Raw genomic sequence first — 21558 nt, 5'->3', positions numbered from 1 at the left:
ATATAGACTGACTTCATGACGAGGGGATAGCTGGCCAGTGGACCAGAGGTGCCCGGGTCGGGACCAGTGACCAATTGCCTAGTATGGCAGGTCCTTGTATTGATCCTAATTCCCGTCCTGTGTGCCCTGTTATTTTTGCCCCTAATACTTTCCATCATACTCCTGTTATAGACCTAAATCAGGGGTCAGTCCAACCCCTTGGTGGTCTTTTATCAGATGAGCAGCCTACTACCCCTGTTCCAGTTGGCAATGCCTCGCTCCATGGCTCCCTATGTTCTTGGAATATTGCTGGGCTAAACTCGAAGCTGGCTATTGCCGATTGGGTCTCATTTATCAATACAATGGACATTTGTTTATTTCAGGAGACATGGCTTTTAGAGCCACGCTTTTGTGTGGGGTATCTAAATTTCCACATCCCGGCAATTAAGGGATCTCATGGGCGGCCATCAGGGGGCCTAACTATTTGGCTAAGAAATCACTTGTCCCTGCCCACCAAGCTTTTACATACGGGTAATAGTGATATCCAATTGTTGAGACTCGAATTGGGACCAATAGGTAAAATTGATATTTACAATGTGTATATAAGAAGTTGTAGGGGTGCTAAGTCCAAGGTCATTGACGATTTATTTAGCTTGCTGGATTTGTACTCAGCTGATACCTTTGTCATCATAGCAGGTGATTTTAATATAACGTTTGAACCTCTTCTTGAAAATAAATGGGATAAGCAGGAAATTGAAGAGTTAAGTTGGGGTATCCCATCCCTGGAGATATCCACCCTATCTAGATGGCCGGAAGTGGCCATTCAGCTTAATTCCCTTTGTATGGATAGAGGTTTGAGGGCTCTGAACGGCAGAATGCCTAGCGACCGCGAGGGTGCTTGTACTTTTGATAATGGAATATCTAGGAGCAGAATAGATTATATTTTGGCCGATATGAAATTATGGCACTCCCTTGTCGATATGAAGATTGTTCCTCTCCCGGAGAGTGACCATAACCCTCTCTGCTTATGGCATAGATGGTGGAAGGCTGATAGTGGCACTGACAGGGTTGGGGAGCCGAGCCCCCCTGAGGTGGTCCCTTCTAATGATATGCGCCGTTTGAAATGGTCTGGACTTATGGGAAACCCAGCTATTCTAGCTCAAATCCAGGAAGAGGTAGATGGTTCCATTCTTACTATGGAGTCAGTTCTAGCCTCCTATGGTAATCTATGGGACGTAACATCTGTGCATAATAGTTTATTTACGAATCTGAAGTCCCATTTTCTCACTAAAGCTAGATCAGGATCAAGAGGAGTTATCCATCAAGCATCATGGTACAACAAGGATTGTAGGGAAGCTAGACTTCTACTGGGGAACGCTTTGAAAGGCGGGGATGTTTCCCTAGTTCGCCATAGAAGAATTATTTATAAGAACTGTGTAGCTAGAGCCAAACGCATTTGGGATGGGAAAAAATGGGAGGACCTCCTTGAAGCAAGCCTCCAGAACAATTGTAAATTGTTTTGGAGTATTGTAAAGTGGGGTTCCGGTGGTCATCCAGAGGGCCCTCAAAATAATGTTTCCCAAGAAAAATGGGTCGAGTATTTTAAACCCCAATATGCTGCACCCATTGACCCCCTTGAAAGCCCGGGGTCTTACCAGTTGTTCAATGATGAGGATGATTTTACTAGTTCTGAGGTGAACACAGCATTGTTGGGGGTGGCATCCGGAAAAGCACCCGGCCCGGATGGTGTACCTGCGGATATCTTCCTGTATGATAAGCCTAGATGGGGGAGATACATCCAGCTGATTGCTAATGCGCTGGCTCACGGTGCCCCTATCCCTAATTCTTGGAAAGCCGCGGAAATAATCCCGGTGTACAAAAAGGGGGATCGCTCACTCCCGGAGAATTACCGGCCTATTAGTTTGATTGACGCCATCCAGAAGATCACGGGTAGGTTGATCCTTAACCGTGTCCATCTCTGGATGGCGTCAAACAATATCTTATCTTCTTTTCAGGCGGGTTTCCGTCAGTACACTAGTACTATCGACCAAGTATTCCGCTTTGTACTCCTCTATTGGAAGACGGTTGTTCTGGGCAAGGGGAGTTTGTATGCGGTGTTTGTGGATCTCAGGGCTGCCTTCGATCTGGTACCGCGTCCCAAACTTTGGTTGACATTAAAAGATTTAGGGATACATGGCGGCTTGTTGTCCTTGATCCAGAGGCTCCACGCGGACAACTCTGCCAGAATCAGATGGGGAGGGCAGGGTATAACCACTGAGGATTTCCCCGTTCAAAGAGGCGTCAGGCAAGGTTGTGCTATGGCCCCAACGCTATTTTCATTATTTATTAACAACATAGCAGAACGACTTTTGGAGGCCCATGTAGACGCACCCATTCTTGGCAACACTAAGGTCCCTATCCTAATGTTCGCTGACGACACGCTTTTAATTGCTAAAACACCCTGCGGCCTTCAGCGTTCATTGGATATATTCGAGACCTTTTGTGTTGATCGAGGCCTTGAGGTGAACATTAAAAAAACCAAGCTTATGGTATTCAGGCCTCACAAACTTTTTAAAAATAGTTTTGTTTTATCTAAAAATCCACTTGAACAAGTACAGGCTTTTAACTACTTAGGTGTTAACATCCAAAATAACTTTTCGTGGAAACTACAGCGTGATATGTCTACCTTAAAACTCAGGCAAATTGCTGGAGCTCTTGTTGGCGAATTTAAAAAGTCCCCCTCGAAGCCTATCCGACCAGTGCTCCAGGTGTATAGTGCAAAAGCGGTGAGCTCGGCCCTCTACGGAGCTGAGCTGTGGGGCTACGAGAACCTGTCTCCTTTAGTTACCTCGGAAAACAGGTTCTTGCGTAGCATTACCTCCCTCCCCCAGAGCACGCCCATTGTTCCTTTAAGATACGACCTTGGGAAAAATTCAATAGCCGATATAGCCAGGCTTCGTCCTATTTTATATTGGCGTCGCCTGTGGACTACTCCGGAGTTAGCCCATTATGCGGAGGGTTTTCTGGATATAATGTCTTTGGTGGGCTCCCGGAAGATTGTTTGGCTCAACGAGACTAGAAAATCCCTCGTGGCACTTGGGATGAGTGAGCTCTGGGAGAACCCCCTGGCTGCTACCTTTCCATCTAAAGTCCACATGAAAGAAAAATATTGGGAGTTGGTAAATGCCAAGGTTTTCCATGAAACTAAATCCCTCTCATTAACTGATGAATTTCTGAGTATTAAACCAGTCCCAAGGTTAGAACACTTTTGGGATCTTATTACTAAAGTGCTCGATAGAAAATTATTTTTTCAGATGCGGGTGGGAGTGTTGCCCTTAAAGTGCTTTTCAGCCAGATGGAAGCCTATAAGTACCAATCTATGTTCTTATTGTGAATCTCAGGTAGAAACCCTTGCACATATGTTTTTTGCCTGCCCTGCTTATGCGGCCCCGAGGCGCATATGGTTGAGACCCGTTTGCAAATTACTGGGCACAAGACGGAGTGTAGAAGCTTTAAGACTCCTTCGCACCTGCACAGACCCAGTCATTGTTGTGGCCTTGGCCAAATTCCTGGGGTGGGCATGGGTAATTAGATTTAAGCGCTCTAGCTAGTAGCGTTAGATACCTTGGATGTTACCCTTAATGATTTCTGTGTATATTAATTGCTTTTTAAAAATATGTACATATTTTAATAGTAACATTTTTAGATTGTTTTATTGTGTATTTTGTACCTGTGCTGTTCTGTATCGCTTTTATGACTTTTGTCGAATAAAGCTGATTGGATTGGTTTCTGTGCCAGTCTGTAAAAAAAAAAAAAAAAAAAAAAAAAAAAGAAGAGGTTTATTTTACACCCACAGGAACAGACCACACCAACAGCAGGCACCGCAACTGACTCACACTGTCTGCGGTTAACACGTTCTGCTGCTGATGTAGTTTACATTCTCAGAAAGAACTATAAACTTAAAGGGCAAGTTACAGCACATCTTACCTTTACAATAATAATGATGAAGGGAAAAAAGGGAAGAGAGGGACAAGGAAAAGAACAATTACACGGCAAAACACAATGATGTGCTGAGGGAAAAATGTCAGACTAAAAGGAAGGTTGGGTTTGAGGGTGAGCACAGAAAGGAATTTAAAGCATTACTTGAGATAGAAATCTTGAAGATACGATGGTGACCGCCTTGCTCCATGGTTGCGAGCAAGTTGATCGGTTTGGACTTTACCATCATTATACTGGAAATTACTGGCCTGGGGCTGAGGCCCCACACTACTATCCTCCCTTGTACATTTTGTCAGAAGGGACATGCTCCAAACATCACCACCCCTAAACATGACAACATTTCTCATTACCTTAATTATGTGTCTTGGACCAAAATATTTTGTTTCACCTTTAGGTGACAAAACAGCCTTTTTGACAAAAAAAACATCACCCACTTTCCATACATGACTTCTGTGCATCCATCTTCACATCAAACCTGCATTTGTAATTTTCTTGGTACCTTTACTCTCTCCAATTGTTCACTACACTGCCCCTATCTTGTACACATGAACATAGGGGATTTAATTTAGAACCAGCTGCCCTAAGCTTGAGCTTTTTAAACAGAGAACAACCAGTCACGCTGTTAGGAGTATTTCTGTGTGCCCATCATTTTTCTCTAAGGATGGGCTTGAGAGGAGATCTAGTCTCTAGAGCAGTCTGAGCAGAGGCTCTGACCAGTCTATTCATGCTCTCAACTAACCCATTAGCTTGCAGAGCATAGAGGGCAGTCCTGTGATGAGTGTTGGAGAGGTCCTTTAGAAAATCCATCATCTCTTGAGAAGTGAATTGCACCCCGTTATCTGAGACCAGAATATCAGGTATGCCCTCACACGTGAATGAGTCTTTAGGAAACTCAATGATAGTCTTTGTCACAACAGAACTCATGCAGGAGGCAGAGACCCACTGAGAAGTGTAATCAACGATGACGACTACAAATCTCTCAGAAGGAGACAAGGTGTCAAATGGACCAACAATGTCAATGGCAAGTTTTGACCTGGGGCGTTCGGTTATGGCAACAGGCAAAAGGGGAGTAGTCATCTCTTTTCTCGATGTATAATTCCCCGCACAGTAGTACAGTTCCTAACAGCATCTTCCTCTAGATTGTCATCCTCCAGCCACCAATAGGATTCCCTGACTCTTGACTTTGTTAAGCTGAGACCAAGATGCTCCTCGTGTGCCAAATCGATTATTTTCTCTCTCATCATACAGGAAGGTACTAATCTCTCACCCCAAAAAAGCTCTCCTTTCGAAATGTTCAATTCATCTCGAAAATTCCAGTAACCTTTCGCACAGTTGGGAACATCATTCAAAGAGGGCAAACCATTGACAACGAATTCCATAACTAGTCTTCTTGTCTTGTCACTCTCAGAACAGGCTTTCCGTTCTTCCTTATTAAGGGCTGAATCCTTTACCCAAGAAATCGAGCAGCCAGGGCTGCTGGAAGTATTTTTTTCTAAGGGCATCCTTGAAAGAAAATCAGCTGGAATATTTTTAAGACCAGGCAGATATTCTACCGGAAAATTGTATTTCCAGAGTCCTTCAACCCACCTTTATTTCTGGGTGTGGTGCTCTCAACATTTCTACAAGAAAACATGCGTACAAGGGGCTTGTGGTCATTCCTAACCAGGAATTGTAAACCCCACTAGTAAAATCTAAAATGATTGATGGCCCAAGAGCAGGCTAACGCCTCACGCTCGATCACCGAGTAATGCTCTTCCGCTCCTTTCAATGAGAGGGAAGCGAAACCAGTGACCTTCTCACCGCCATCAACCATTTGGGATAGGACAGCACCCAAACCCAGCACACTGGCACCTATGGTCAGGATAGTCTTTTTGTATACATCAAAATGTCCCAAGGTTGGCATGCGTGCAATTTCATCTTTAACTTTGTTAAAGGCATTGACACAATCTGCTGTCCACTTTTGTAACAAGGATTGTACCACACTAGCAAAGTTGTACACAAACTTTGAGTAATATTCAGATAAACCAAGGAAAGATTTCACTTGGTCTTTGTTTGATGGAGCTGGTGCCTGTAATATCGCTTCTGCAAGATCAATTTTGTGGCTAATGCCCTCACTGGAGATGGAGTGCCCCAGATAGGATACTGACCCAACCCTGAATTTACACTTCTCGCTTTTCAGAGTGAGTTCATGTTCCTCTAATCTGGACAGCACACGGAACAATACATCATCATGTTTGACTCTATCCTGCCCATAGACAAGTATATTGTCTTGGAAAAATAGGACAGATCCAATCCCAGCTAATACATTTTTCATCACTCTCTGAAAGCATGCGGCAGCACTCAACGGCTGCAGTCAGTCTTCACTTTTATTATTTTTTTTATTTTTTATAAACGCATCTTGGCCACACTTCCGCCCAATAACTCGAGCACACACAGTTTTCCGCCGTCGTCTTACGGCCAAAGTTGCACACTTTTAACAAATGAACAGAGGACCAACCTTGCTTGTTGTCATCTGTGTGATTCATTCCTAAGCACGCTGGGTTCTTTGGTGGGTAAAATAACCCTGTAAGAATATGGGGACATATTATCAAGGGTAGGCGATAAACTTATCGCCGCTTTAGCATCCGTTTACGGGTGAAAAGCGGCGATAAGTTTATCGCGATATCAGCAAGGCCACGCTAGCACGTGTTTTGCTGATATTGCTCCCGTTTCCAGCATGCTTAACTTCGCATCGCTAATGAGATGCAAAGTAGGCGTGTCTATGGAAACAACACGGGTAAATATCGCAAAGGCAGCTTCGTGATATTTACAATTCGGGGAAGCAATTATTTTAATCACACTGAGTATGCCTTAACGCAGGAATTTAACGTCTGTTCAATTCCTGACTAAGTCACACCTAACATGGGAGGTGGATTCATGTAATACGACCACAGGGTCGTATCATCAAGCATATTGCCGTTTTACATGGAACATCGCTGGAAAACCAATGATGTTCCATGGAAAAGGGCGCTATCGCTGGAATATACATCGCCATGGCGCTAAGCGTTGTTAATACAATGCTAGCCTGGCGAAATATTCCAGCAATCCAAAAAAATGCGGTATGCAAGGTCAGCGATAATTATCACTGCCTGTTGCAAATATGCCCCATGGACTATTATAAAATAATACATTAAACAAGTTCTTCCTGGGATAAATGGCTACTTCTATACATCCATAACACTTTATATGTTGTTGTCGCTCTGTAGTGTTCTCTTTCAGGATCATTCTACTTTTTATTTTTTCATATTGATGCCTTATTTCTTAAACTTGTCATCAGCACAGCATTTTATGTTTCCATACACCATCCTTTATTTTTAAATCGCTGCATGGCAATTCAAAGATAATTGAAATAACATCCATTCATTATTCGTACATAGAGTTCTTGAGCTATATTCAGGAGAATAACAGCCTTGGTTTTGTGTCCTTATTTGCAACACAAGACACCTTTATCATTGTGGGAAAGCCTTGTTTTCCTTTTTTCTTTCCTGCAAAAACATATACCTGCATGTGCAGATATATGGGCAGCATTAACAGAGATCGCCACACAGAACAGATAGGAGAGGTCTCCCTACCTAGATTTGTGAAAATAATTTTGTAGTATATAAAGCAGCACTATTATGTAATACCTCTTTATATACTACAAAATGCTTGTGAGGAATAGGCCTGCAGGGTCTGTTTTATGGAAAGCGCCCAGGGGGCGAAATAGGCATGTGTGCTCACCTTGCGTGCAACTGGGGCATTTTGGTATTACAGAAAAGGCTTCAGACGCTTGTGCGGCCCTTTCTGTAATACAGATGAATGTGGGCCAGAGCTATCACCAGAGGGTGTTCCTCAATGACATTGGAGAGTAGCCCCATGCAAATGAGGGAATCCTTTGCTTCTGTGCCAGCTCCGTATTATAGACGCATATTATAGAAGCTGTCAGGAGGTGCACTGACAGTGCACCACCTAAAAGGTGACGCACTGTCAGTGTGCCCCCTGATGGCAACCCGCTGGATGATGGTAAGGGGGTCCAATGGAACCCTGGACATCTCCTTACAGGCAGGTTCTGCTGTTAAGAATGTTTATATTACACCTCTACTGCACTGCACGTGTACATGATGGTCTGGCTAGTTTACCTCTGACAATATATGGGCTATACTTAGTAAACAAAGGTTGGAATACAGTGATTATTTTATATACTAACATCTGAATAATTCCCTATGTAATTGTAGAAATTATGTGACTACATCTGGTCATATGTATTCCAAAATTCCATCACTTTCAGAGTACATTGTTTCTCTATTCATTCAAAAAATTCAAATCCTGCATTAGTTTGATTGTCACAATATTTGTCTGCATTGGGTTACTACTGTACACAGATACTTTACCTGGTTAAAGTTGCGGCAAACGGAGATATTGATATCTTGGGTACCTAATGAATCAAACACCATTTTTGTATTTACGTGACATACTAATTCTTTATCTGTGATTTAGGGCAACTTCTAGCATTCAATTCAGTGAAAAAACTGTAATATATATAACATGCACGTCACTGCATTTCTACAGCACATGATGTTTACTGTATGTATGCTTTACTATCAGACATCCTGCTTACAGTGTCATACAGATATATTATTTTGTGCGGTCATTAAAGTCATGTTGTCATACACCAACAATCATCCACCATGATCTGTTAGCTTATTTCAACAAAAATGGCTGTCACGTCACATCACATTTTACTCATGAGTGGAAACTTCATTTGCAATGGAATTGGTATCTAATGGTGTAGTCATACAACTGGCATATATAAGACCATATAATACTGTTAATGCTTATAAACCCTTTTATGTTACAGGTGTTGCTCCTCCATTTGAGCGGAGGAGCTTTGCCCCACAAGCACCAGAGCTGAATAATAAAACAGTAATAAAGTTAATTTATTACTGTTTCTTTTCTTCAGAAGCCCATACTGAAGTAAAGGCTTGATTCCAATCTCGTTCGGAAAGCCAACTGAACAACTTGTGTCCGGAATGCTTTTCGTATGACTTGTGTCAGGAGAGTCCAACCAAACAAGTATGATGCACTTGAAGGCATCTGAATACGATGCGGTCGGACTCCCTTTGACTTCAATCGGAACCTGTGTACCGAATGCGTACACACACTCCAATTGTAACAAGCATTGACATAGCCAATAGGTCTTGCCTTTGGGACCTTATAAGTGTTTAGCCATGCAACAGTTGATGTTGCACCAAGGATATTGTGCAGCATAGCTAAACACTGATAAGGTCCCAAAGGCGAGGCCTATTGGCTTTGCCAACGCTTGTTTAAATTTGAATTCTGGAACTTGGTGTTTTCTTAATCCCCATATATGAAACCAGGACTACGAGTCCCAGAATGCAAAGATTCTGGGGTGGAGAAGCTAATCACACAGAGTTTCAATATATGTAGCCTCACTCACTTTTGTTACAACTGCAAATAACACATGGGCGTAGGGTGTCAGCGAGTAGGGGATGCGGGATGAAGAGAGACTGGGCAGGGAGGGCACAGTGCGACCTAGAGATGGAGGGTGGGGGGCAGAGCAGAGATAGTGGCAGGGAGTGGTGCGGGTAGATAGAAGTAAAAGAATAGTGAGCTTGGCTGGGGAGTGGAGGCTGACCGTGAGACGACGGGACAAAAGCTAGGAAGAAAGCCTATACCTGGACTCTCCGTGACCCCATGTACAGTGTCCCTTCATGGCTGGTAAGGCAGGGACGGGCTCTGTGCCTACTCCCTTCACAGGCTCACTTTTTCTGGTCCCTACTCCTCCTTCACACACTGAATGTTTTTTTAAAGTTGTCAGAACTGTAATGCACCATAACAATGACATCAGAATGATGCTAGAGTGCCTAGTTACCTTTGTAAGACATTCCGAAAGCGAGAGAATAAAAAGCATCGGTGTTCAAGCGAGGGAAGATATCCGGGTGAGTGGCGTCACCGGTGTCACTGATTGGGATGCATTCCTAGCTGAGCGCGCTCCATTTAGAGCTAGGCATTGCGAAAGTAATGCTAAGGGCGCTATCAAGATGTGTTTAACTCCGCTCGTCACCTCTCCACGCTTTTCTAAGTGTCTGCGATCCACACGGATGAATAAATCGGAGTTTGATGGGTAGTATTGATTCCTGGGGTACTTAACTGCTTTTAATTTTCCGCTGTGTTTGAAGAGCTTAATGAAAGTCAGTGTTTCTTTTCTAAACTAAGAAGCAGCGGGTTTATCTGGTCTGTTAATAAAAGTCGGTGTTTCTTTTCTAAACTAAGAAGCAGCGGGTTTATCTGGTCTGTTTGTGGAAATACAATGCAAACAAGCAGGAAGTGGGATAAGAGAGGGGGGTAGGGCACGTCGCGCGCACTAAGGCGGAGAGAGGCACGCAGGCTGGCAAATGGTGTGGAATTTCGCGGCCGCTTTGATGTTCTCAGTGGCCGCTTGGCTCCTGTCTCTTCGACAGCAGGCTCTCAGTACTCTATCATAATCCCTGTACCACACGTACATAAACATGTCCTCAGGCACGGTATGATTATTCTGTATAAGGGTCACCACTTTTTTCATCCTTGTCCAATAGCCATCTGTGCATGTTCGCATTTGTTTGGAAAAACATTTATGATTATTTTCAAAACATATCGATTCTAGAAGAAACCCTGTAGTCACCACTCTAGTATATAAGACCCTTATTCTCCCTGCAAATTAGAGGAGAATTCCTTACAAGCTGACACAGGCTCCTGAATGCGGAATTATTGACACGCAGCGGTCTGACATCCATTGTGGGCTGTCATCCTCGAAGAAGAGACGAGGTCCTTCATTTTCAACCATTACGTGAGGGGGCTGGTTCTTCCCTAGGGGTTTCTTGGCTACATACATACATCTACGCATATACATGCTACACATATAGGCTAGGTACATTTAGGCAAATTACATAGGGCGCGCATTTTAGAAATATGCAAGTGCTACTGTTTTTATCTGAACTGCCTATGTTCATCTTATTCGCACCACGGTAGAAATGCATCTACTATTTATTATATTGGTACCAGAAATCTCTTTCATATGCTTCTGTCTCCTGGTTTTCACAGCTCATATGTTTTACACAAGACTGTCGCTGGACCAATAAAAACGTTTTGAAAAATCCTAATCACTATCCTGTTTATTTTCTGAGAGAAAGCAAGCACGAGTGTCTGAGCGAAAAGTACTGTACTGGTTTCCGCGGTCCCTGAGAAATCAGGATTTCCATGTTCAGTGGGTGCCAGAAACTACCTACACCACTGTAAGATACAGGGGGTGGTAGTGGCACTGTAGAACCAGCTGGTCTATCAGCTGACATATACTGTGGGGTTGTCTGGAAGCGGTTGGGACACCAAGCCCTCAGTTTAGGTCATCCAAAATGCGCAGGACCTTGGAATTCCTTGGAAATACACAACATGGTGCCTAGCGTTGGTTTGGGTCTTATATTAACAGTGAGAATCTGATTTCAGTCATGCTTTCTCTGAAAGCCCTACTCACACATTTTCAGAGAAGTCTGAAGTGGGAAAGGAAAACCCGCCTCAGCTGAGTAGATACTCTGCGTATGGCCCACATTGTGCAAAACCCTTAGTTACTAGAACTTTCTGTTCTTCTCCATTCGAAAATGACTGAGTCCACGAGTAGTTGTTCAGGGAACAGGGAAGAAGAATTTGCACATGCTCTTAACATCACAGAGAATTGCAGAAATGCAGTAACTATAAAGCTGTGGAACACGGCATACATGCAACAGGTGGCTGTGTTACATGCATGATTGAGGCACACAAGGTGTTTGGATCAGAGATATTCTATTGTTGGGTTCAGTTTCTGCCTGCAGATCCACACATACATTGTAGTTGAACCACCAGAAGAATACATTCCATAAGAAGACATTGAAGTTCCGTTCACTTACCAGCAACACAGAAACTGGTATAAAGGCACCTTCCCACTCTAAATATCTGTTGTGAGACCCGGTCCGCTCAGCGTAGAAGGAGCGACCTGGCCGGTCTTAGCGATATACATGCGATATACATGCCACATCCAGAGATAGATACACTACTAGTGGATGAAGTCCGTACAATCTACAAAGACATAGTCAGGCAATACAGACACAATGTCCAGTTTGTCATGCAAACATTGACTGTCCAACCTGCGAGAAATGCTCCATCTGGTCCACATCAGACCACACCCACTATTAACCATTAACAATACCTTCCAAACGGGAGCAAATTCTATTCTGGATAGCACAAACAATTGCACAACTGGAAGCAGTATTTCACCATAATGGGTCAGCAGGAAAAACCTAGAGTGCTAGCCATTTGCTTGCCAATGGGCATGGTCCCTCGATTGAAGATTGTATCACTTGGGAAACAATCCTTGCTGCCGTTTATATCAGAATACACGATACCCCTTCCATAGCATTGGTTCCATAACTATTGAAACAGATGCAGAATGAGTACGGGGCAGGACTGCCCTGCACTTGGGAATGAAACTGATGGGTAATTTTGCCCAATTCTCTGCAATCATGCTGAGCAACATAAAGGGGGAGGCAGCAGGAGTGGCTATACACAGCCGCATAAAGGAAATAGCACCTATAAATAAGGAGCAAGAATTACCAAAAATTATGGAAGAAACCTATGCTGCATTAGGTAGAGATAATTTGGGAACCAAAGCAGGGAAGCCACATATAGCATTTAGTCCCAATAAGGACAACTTGGAGCAAGCACCCATTTTTTCTAAAAAGAAATGGGAAAATAAAAATTCAAAAAATAAAAATTCAGCAAAGAATTCACGATCAAGGGGTGGGTCTCCCAAATGGGAGTCTGTTAGAACTGGGATTTCTGGTTGGCTAAGGCTTGCGCCAAAGCCAGGCAGAAACCACCACTCTAGTCAGGGCAAGGAAGTTACACGCCAAAGATAACCCCTGCTCACCCCCTTGGTAGCTTGGCACGAGCAGTCAGGCTTATCTCTGAGGCGATGTGTAAAGCGTTTGCGCGCGCACCCAGCAACAACACCCAAGGCCCACCACAAAGGAAACTCCACACAAGGTATTCTATAAAAATAGCCTTTGTATTATACACAACACATTAGATAAAAACACACACCCAGTAACTACTGGTGACAAGAAAGTATCACCTACGCAACCCTAACCACTTTTAGGAGAATACTGCGCAGGGAACTAGGACCTCACTAGCACCACCTGTACTAGTAGGAAACAAACAACCACCTAAGTATCACCATACCTATAGGGGTAAACACACATTACACATGATGCCTAAAACATTCAGAGGTGTAGGGAACGAAAACACATGATGCATAAGACATTCAGAGGTGTAAGGAAGGAAAACACATGATGCATGAAAACACATTCAGAGGTGTAAAGCAAGGCACATGACGCATCGAAATACATTCAGGGGTGCAGGTAAGGGAAACACATGATGCATAAAAATACATTCAGCGGTGTAAAGCAAGGAGACTCACATAGGCCACTACCTGTGGCAGTTCCTAGGCCAACTGGCCTCGTTGGGGCTAGGACACCCTGTGTCCAGTCAAGCTGCGCCAGCTGCGCAGACTAAAGCAAAAATGGTCCCCCACCTAAACGTGGCAGCTGCCCACTAAGTGCCGGGCAGCTGGAAAACGAACTTCAGGCACTGCGTGCCTCTGGAGCCCTCTCTGGGCTCTGTTCACTCAGAAAATGTCCCCTAGAGCCCTCGTGGCTCGGAACAGTCGTGCTCCCCCTCGTTGGAGCGCTCCGGGCGCTCGGAACACCAGACAATGCCCTCTAGAGCCCTCGTGGCTCTGCACAACGTTGGAGCCTCACTGGGCTCAAACAACAATGCCCCAGGAGCCTTCACGGCTCTGAAACAACATGCCCCCGAGGTCGGAGCGTTCCCTGCGCTCTTCGTTGGAGTCCCTCTCAGGGACTCGAGACACCACAATGCCTCCGTTCGTTGGAGTCCCACACGGGGGACTCTTTACACACAATGCCCCCCTAGAGCCTCACGGGGCTCGAGAAATGCTGTGGCAACCGTTGGAGCCTCACGGGGCTCGATCACTGCCCCCGCACCCCAGCATATGCGCGGAGTCCCCCAGCCCTTCTAAACACTCACCGGGCTGCTCGGGGACTCCCGCGTCGTCTCCGCTCTTCACGTCGGGGCTTCCAGTCACGCGGAGGGGCAGGCACCGACAATAAGCCTCGCGCCCCCTCCGCACCAGCTCCACTCGCACTCCTTTCCTCCGTCCAGCGCGGGGTAGGCTCCCGCCTGGATCTTCGCTGCACAGGAGCGCGGGGTAGGCTCCCGTCCGCTTCCTGACTTCAAGACGAGGCTTCCGTCCCGCGGCACGCCCCCAGGCCTGCCTGACTTCCGGTTACGAACCGGGCTGCAGCGGTGATCTCGGTGATTAGAGGGGTGGGCTCCCTCCGTAAATGCAATCCTCGGCGGGGTAGGCACCCGCCGCAACCATAAGCAAATAAGCGGGGTGGGCACCCGCAAGCTGAATCACAGCGCTTCACAGCACTATAAAGGGAGCCAGCGCTCGCAGCGCTACAAAGGTCATAAAAACGCCCCCAGGCGCTGAGAAACAGCAGGTCCAGGAAAACAGCGCGCACAGCGCTACAAAGTCCAGGAAGCGCTCCCAGGTGCTATAAGCAATGTCCAGCAACCAAAAAGGTCCTTCAGAGAGCAGGGGGCAAAGGCTGGGCCCAGAGCCAGCTCACAGGGCCCTCCAGCAGGGAGGCAGTCCCCAGTGGCGGTCTCTCCTGGCGCCCAGCAGCAGCAGGCCCCCCCTCAAGTGGATCCTGGAAGAGAACACATGTAAGGGGACACAGCCCCTTTTTATATAGTACAAGTCTTTGTCTGAAGGTGCAGGGAAGGGGCGAACCAGTTCCAACAGGTTCCTGAGCACTTTGTTTTGCTCAGCCCCTCTCCCTATTCACTGGCAGGGCTAGGGTCATTAGACGCACCACAGGGGCCGGCGCCAGCATTGTGTGGGGGAGCCCTGTCCTATTCAGGACCCAGGTACACTCCTCCCCAGCCATCAACATGCTAACTCCCCATTCACCACTGGGTGACTCCTCCTGACTCTGGGGAATTCCCTAGTCCGTCACCTGACCTCACCAGCCAATCGCCAGACAAGCCACACATTTCAGACTGCACACTGAAGTGCCCACTTCTAGAAGTGGCACTTCCACACCAGGTACATGCACGCCGCACACATCAACGCGCAGCATTCACTCACACGAGTCCGCACATACCAAACACGGGCCTGCACACCCCACGCATCAGGAACTGCCAGGACACATACATTCCCCCATGCATTCCTATGGGAGGGCAGGCCAACCTCACAACACGCACGCACTTTACCCTGGGACACAGCGGTAAAGTGCGCAGAAGTCAATAAAATCACTAACCCAAGTCATCAATGAAAAGCAAAAAGTTTCGGGGTGAACCTGCCAGAAGGGCCGGGTCCAACACAACCCCCTTCCAGCCAAAACGCAGGGTAGACCAATCACCACCGTGAAGGTCTTCCCTGCTTTGGGCGACAAAACACGGACGCAGGCCCGCAACGGCAGGGACACTCTCCGGTTTTACGCCACTCTGAACCCATGGAATTCCTTCTAAAAGAACTCGGCGGACCAACTGGGCTACCCCACTGGTACTCCTCAGCTGTCCGCGGCCAGGACCAGGCCCTGGGCCATCCAGGCGCCACTGATCCTTGCCTAACCACAGAGTGGGGGGTAGTAACCCCTGGCACATAGCAGCCATTCTCCACTCTACCCCTCATCAGGGCGGTTCTAAACATCCACTTATCTTCCAGCCCAGGGTCTGTACCCTCAAGCTGACCACAAGTCACGGGCGAGGCTCTCCTCCCCCTACCTCTTCTCTTAGGGTTCCGCCCTCTCTTCCTCTGAGAGGCGACCCCGTAACATAACTCACCAACCAGCTCAGGACCCCTCCCTGAGAACTGGTCTACCAACCTAGGGTTTAACCCCTCCGGTTGCACCGGGGTCAGAGGTGGGCTCTCCCACCCTCTGCACCCCCTTCCAGAGTCCTGCTCCCTACCAACTGGGGCGGTCCCTCTGGAAGAAGAACCGGTCAGGACACTGGTTACAGTAGTCAGACCCTTCAGGTCAGGCCGCTCCTGAACCTGGCCTCCCAACCTCTGGTCTAAAACCTTCGGTGGAATAATTGCCTGGCACTCCAGGACTTCTGGGGATTTACACACCATCCCCCCGAGAGTAACATATGCCTCATATGTTGCATGACAGTCTGCCTGGCGCAGATCTCCCGCCCCCTGTCCACCTGACAGTGCGCGAAGATCCCCCAGGACAGACGTGTAGTCGCCATGGTCACCTCTAGGAGACTCAGCCCTACCGGCTGGTCCCTGACCCACTGGCTCCTCCACCAGGGAACACAGCCCCATGCCACTCCTCTCACTGGACTTCTGTACCCTCCCTACTGGAGCGGTACTGCCTGACACCAGAACCACTGGAGCTCTACTTACAGAGACTCCAGGTTCTCCATACTCTGGGCGATCCTCCTCAAGTGGCCTAACAGGACAGCCTAGGCCCCCAACCTGGTGTTCCCTGAAGAAACCATCCAGGTTCTGAGACTGGGTTTCGGGCCTCTGGGGACTCAAAGTCACCCGCTCACTCCTACTCCACTGAGATAGGCCGTGAGCCCCTACACCCCTCTCACTACTCTGGGACCTAGCTGGGCTACTCTGAACCTCGACCCCCATCCAAGACGGGAAGATCCCTGAGCCACTGCTGTTGGAAGCACTCTCCCATACCTCATCAGAACCTTGGGCCCTTTCCCAACGGTCCGCTTCTTTTGCAAGGTCCCCTGGACTAGCAAACCCATACTCCAACAGGTGTTGGCGCAACTCGGGACAACAACTCCTGAGCACCTGCTCCTTGAGAACCAGATTAAACAGATTCCTAACATCACGTTCCCTGTTAACCCTCTCCCAATCGCACAGTGCATCATCACATTCATCCACAAACTCCCCCCAATCCTGGTGAGGCAGCTTCCTACTGCCCCTGAACTTCAACCTATACTCCTCTTCTGGGGACACAGGTACCAGACTGGGGGAACTGGGAATGGAACTCTCTGCACTGGCCTCTCTATCGCTGCCACCACTGGACTCTACCCTCACTGGTGAATCCAGAAAACTACCACTGCGCGCTGGGGACAACTTACCCTCCAGAGCTAATCTCTCCCTGGCGAAGGCCCTCTCAGCCTCCGCCATCCTCTCCTCTACACCCAGCTGCGCCATCTCCTTGGCATGCTCTAACCTGAGCTTCTCCATGGCCAGCTGATGCTCCCTCTCTTCCCTCCTATCTATCCACTCCTCTGGGGACAGGTAAAGGGATGGGGTGCTGCTCCTGACACTGGACCCAGCAAGGGACTCCCTATCTATGGGGTCTTCACTTTCTACTGGCGTCCCTGTCAGGTAACCTTCCTCCTCCTCTGAATCTTCAGGGCTCCCCTCAGACCCACCACCCTCTCGGCGTGCGGCCCGGGCCCTATCTTCCTCACTGCGCTCTCGCTCCCACTCATCCTTTTGCCAAAGGATCAGGTTGTCCCTCAGTTTGGACTGGGTATCTAACTCTCCCACCTCTATGTCCCTCTCCTCACAGAACCTTACCAGCTCCAACCTACTGTACCTAAACAGACCACAGAAATTAAAAGCAGGCTCCATTTTGGCGGACGTTCCTGAGAAGAGTTTAACACAAGGAACCTGAGTGTCTGAGCTAACACAGGAGTACATGATTAAAAAAGGACACCTTTAGGAGAGGAAATAATGGAACTCAAAAACAATAATCCCTAAAATGTGATTTATCTAATGCAGAGTTTTGTGGTGTAGCCAGTCGCTGCTGCGGTACAGCGCAAACGCAAGTCCAAATCCCACCGCTGAACACCAATGTTAGAACTGGGATTTCTGGTTGGCTAGGGCTTGCGCCAAAGCCAGGCAGAAACCACCACTCTAGTCAGGGCCAGGAAGTTACACGCCAAAGATAACCCCTGCTCACCCCCTTGGTAGCTTGGCACGAGCAGTCAGGCTTATCTCTGAGGCGATGTGTAAAGCGTTTGCGCGCGCACCCAGCAACAACACCCAAGGCCCACCACAAAGGAAACTCCACACAAGGTATTCTATAAAAATAGCCTTTGTATTATACACAACACATTAGATAAAAACACACACCCAGTAACTACTGGTGACAAGAAAGTATCACCTACGCAACCCTAACCACTTTTAGGAGAATACTGCGCAGGGAACTAGGACCTCACTAGCACCACCTGTACTAGTAGGAAACAAACAACCACCTAAGTATCACCATACCTATAGGGGTAAACACACATTACACATGATGCCTAAAACATTCAGAGGTGTAGGGAACGAAAACACATGATGCATAAGACATTCAGAGGTGTAAGGAAGGAAAACACATGATGCATGAAAACACATTCAGAGGTGTAAAGCAAGGCACATGACGCATCGAAATACATTCAGGGGTGCAGGTAAGGGAAACACATGATGCATAAAAATACATTCAGTGGTGTAAAGCAAGGAGACTCACATAGGCCACCACCTGTGGCAGTTCCTAGGCCAACTGGCCTCGTTGGGGCTAGGACACCCTGTGTCCAGTCAAGCTGCGCCAGCTGCGCAGACTAAAGCAAAAATGGTCCCCCACCTAAACGTGGCAGCTGCCCACTAAGTGCCGGGCAGCTGGAAAACGAACTTCAGGCACTGCGTGCCTCTGGAGCCCTCTCTGGGCTCTGTTCACTCAGAAAATGTCCCCTAGAGCCCTCGTGGCTCGGAACAGTCGTGCTCCCCCTCGTTGGAGCGCTCCGGGCGCTCGGAACACCAGACAATGCCCTCTAGAGCCCTCGTGGCTCTGCACAACGTTGGAGCCTCACTGGGCTCAAACAACAATGCCCCGGGAGCCTTCACGGCTCTGAAACAACATGCCCCCGAGGTCGGAGCGTTCCCTGCGCTCTTCGTTGGAGTCCCTCTCAGGGACTCGAGACACCACAATGCCTCCGTTCGTTGGAGTCCCACACGGGGGACTCTTTACACACAATGCCCCCCTAGAGCCTCACGGGGCTCGAGAAATGCTGTGGCAACCGTTGGAGCCTCACGGGGCTCGATCACTGCCCCCGCACCCCCAGCATATGCGCGGAGTCCCCCAGCCCTTCTAAACACTCACCGGGCTGCTCGGGGACTCCCGCGTCGTCTCCGCTCTTCACGTCGGGGCTTCCAGTCACGCGGAGGGGCAGGCACCGACAATGTGCCTCGCGCCCCCTCCGCACCAGCTCCACTCGCACTCCTTTCCTCCGTCCAGCGCGGGGTAGGCTCCCGCCTGGATCTTCGCTGCACAGGAGCGCGGGGTAGGCTCCCGTCCGCTTCCTGACTTCAAGACGAGGCTTCCGTCCCGCGGCACGCCCCCAGGCCTGCCTGACTTCCGGTTACGAACCGGGCTGCAGCGGTGATCTCGGTGATTAGAGGGGTGGGCTCCCTCCGTAAATGCAATCCTCGGTGGGGTAGGCACCCGCCGCAACCATAAGCAAATAAGCGGGGTGGGCACCCGCAAGCTGAATCACAGCGCTTCACAGCACTATAAAGGGAGCCAGCGCTCGCAGCGCTATAAAGGTCATAAAAACGCCCCCAGGTGCTGAGAAACAGCAGGTCCAGGAAAACAGCGCGCACAGCGCTACAAAGTCCAGGAAGCGCTCCCATGCGCTATAAGCAATGTCCAGCAACCAAAAAGGTCCTTCAGAGAGCAGGGGGCAAAGGCTGGGCCCAGAGCCAGCTCACAGGGCCCTCCAGCAGGGAGGCAGTCCCCAGTGGCGGTCTCTCCTGGCACCCAGCAGCAGCAGGCCCCCCCTCAAGTGGATCCTGGAAGAGAACACATGTAAGGGGACACAGCCCCTTTTTATATAGTACAAGTCTTTGTCTGAAGGTGCAGGGAAGGGGCGAACCAGTTCCAACAGGTTCCTGAGCACTTTGTTTTGCTCAGCCCCTCTCCCTATTCAGTGGCAGGGCTAGGCTCATTAGACGCACCACAGGGGCCGGCGCCAGCATTGTGTGGGGGAGCCCTGTCCTATTCAGGACCCAGGTACACTCCTCCCCAGCCATCAACATGCTAACTCCCCATTCACCACTGGGTGACTCCTCCTGACTCTGGGGAATTCCCTAGTCCGTCACCTGACCTCACCAGCCAATCGCCAGACAAGCCACACATTTCAGACTGCACACTGAAGTGCCCACTTCTAGAAGTGGCACTTCCACACCAGGTACTTGCACGCCGCACACATCAACGCGCAGCATTCACTCACACGAGTCCGCACATACCAAACACGGGCCTGCACACCCCACGCATCAGGAACTGCCAGGACACATACATTCCCCCATGCATTCCTATGGGAGGGCAGGCCAACCTCACAACACGCACGCACTTTACCCTGGGACACAGCGGTAAAGTGCGCAGAAGTCAATAAAATCACTAACCCAAGTCATCAATGAAAAGCAAAAAGTTTCGGGGTGAACCTGCCAGAAGGGCCGGGTCCAACACAACCCCCTTCCAGCCAAAACGCAGGGTAGACCAATCACCACCGTGAAGGTCTTCCCTGCTTTGGGCGACAAAACACGGACGCAGGCCCGCAACGGCAGGGACACTCTCCGGTTTTACGCCACTCTGAACCCATGGAATTCCTTCTAAAAGAACTCGGCGGACCAACTGGGCTACCCCACTGGTACTCCTCAGCTGTCCGCGGCCAGGACCAGGCCCTGGGCCATCCAGGCGCCACTGATCCTTGCCTAACCACAGAGTGGGGGGTAGTAACCCCTGGCACATAGCAGCCATTCTCCACTCTACCCCTCATCAGGGCGGTTCTAAACATCCACTTATCTTCCAGCCCAGGGTCTGTACCCTCAAGCTGACCACAAGTCACGGGCGAGGCTCTCCTCCCCCTACCTCTTCTCTTAGGGTTCCGCCCTCTCTTCCTCTGAGAGGCGACCCCGTAACATAACTCACCAACCAGCTCAGGACCCCTCCCTGAGAACTGGTCTACCAACCTAGGGTTTAACCCCTCCGGTTGCACCGGGGTCAGAGGTGGGCTCTCCCACCCTCTGCACCCCCTTCCAGAGTCCTGCTCCCTACCAACTGGGGCGGTCCCTCTGGAAGAAGAACCGGTTAGGACACTGGTTACAGTAGTCAGACCCTTCAGGTCAGGCCGCTCCTGAACCTGGCCTCCCAACCTCTGGTCTAAAACCTTCGGTGGAATAATTGCCTGGCACTCCAGGACTTCTGGGGATTTACACACCATCCCCCCGAGAGTAACATATGCCTCATATGTTGCATGACAGTCTGCCTGGCGCAGATCTCCCGCCCCCTGTCCACCTGACAGTGCGCAAAGATCCCCCAGGACAGACGTGTAGTCGCCATGGTCACCTCTAGGAGACTCAGCCCTACCGGCTGGTCCCTGACCCACTGGCTCCTCCACCAGGGAACACAGCCCCATGCCACTCCT

This window comes from Triturus cristatus, chromosome 2_1 (genome assembly GCF_964204655.1).
Source record: "Triturus cristatus chromosome 2_1, aTriCri1.1, whole genome shotgun sequence".
NCBI lineage: Eukaryota > Metazoa > Chordata > Amphibia > Caudata > Salamandridae > Triturus > Triturus cristatus.
Note: the sequence above shows the minus strand (reverse complement) of the source record.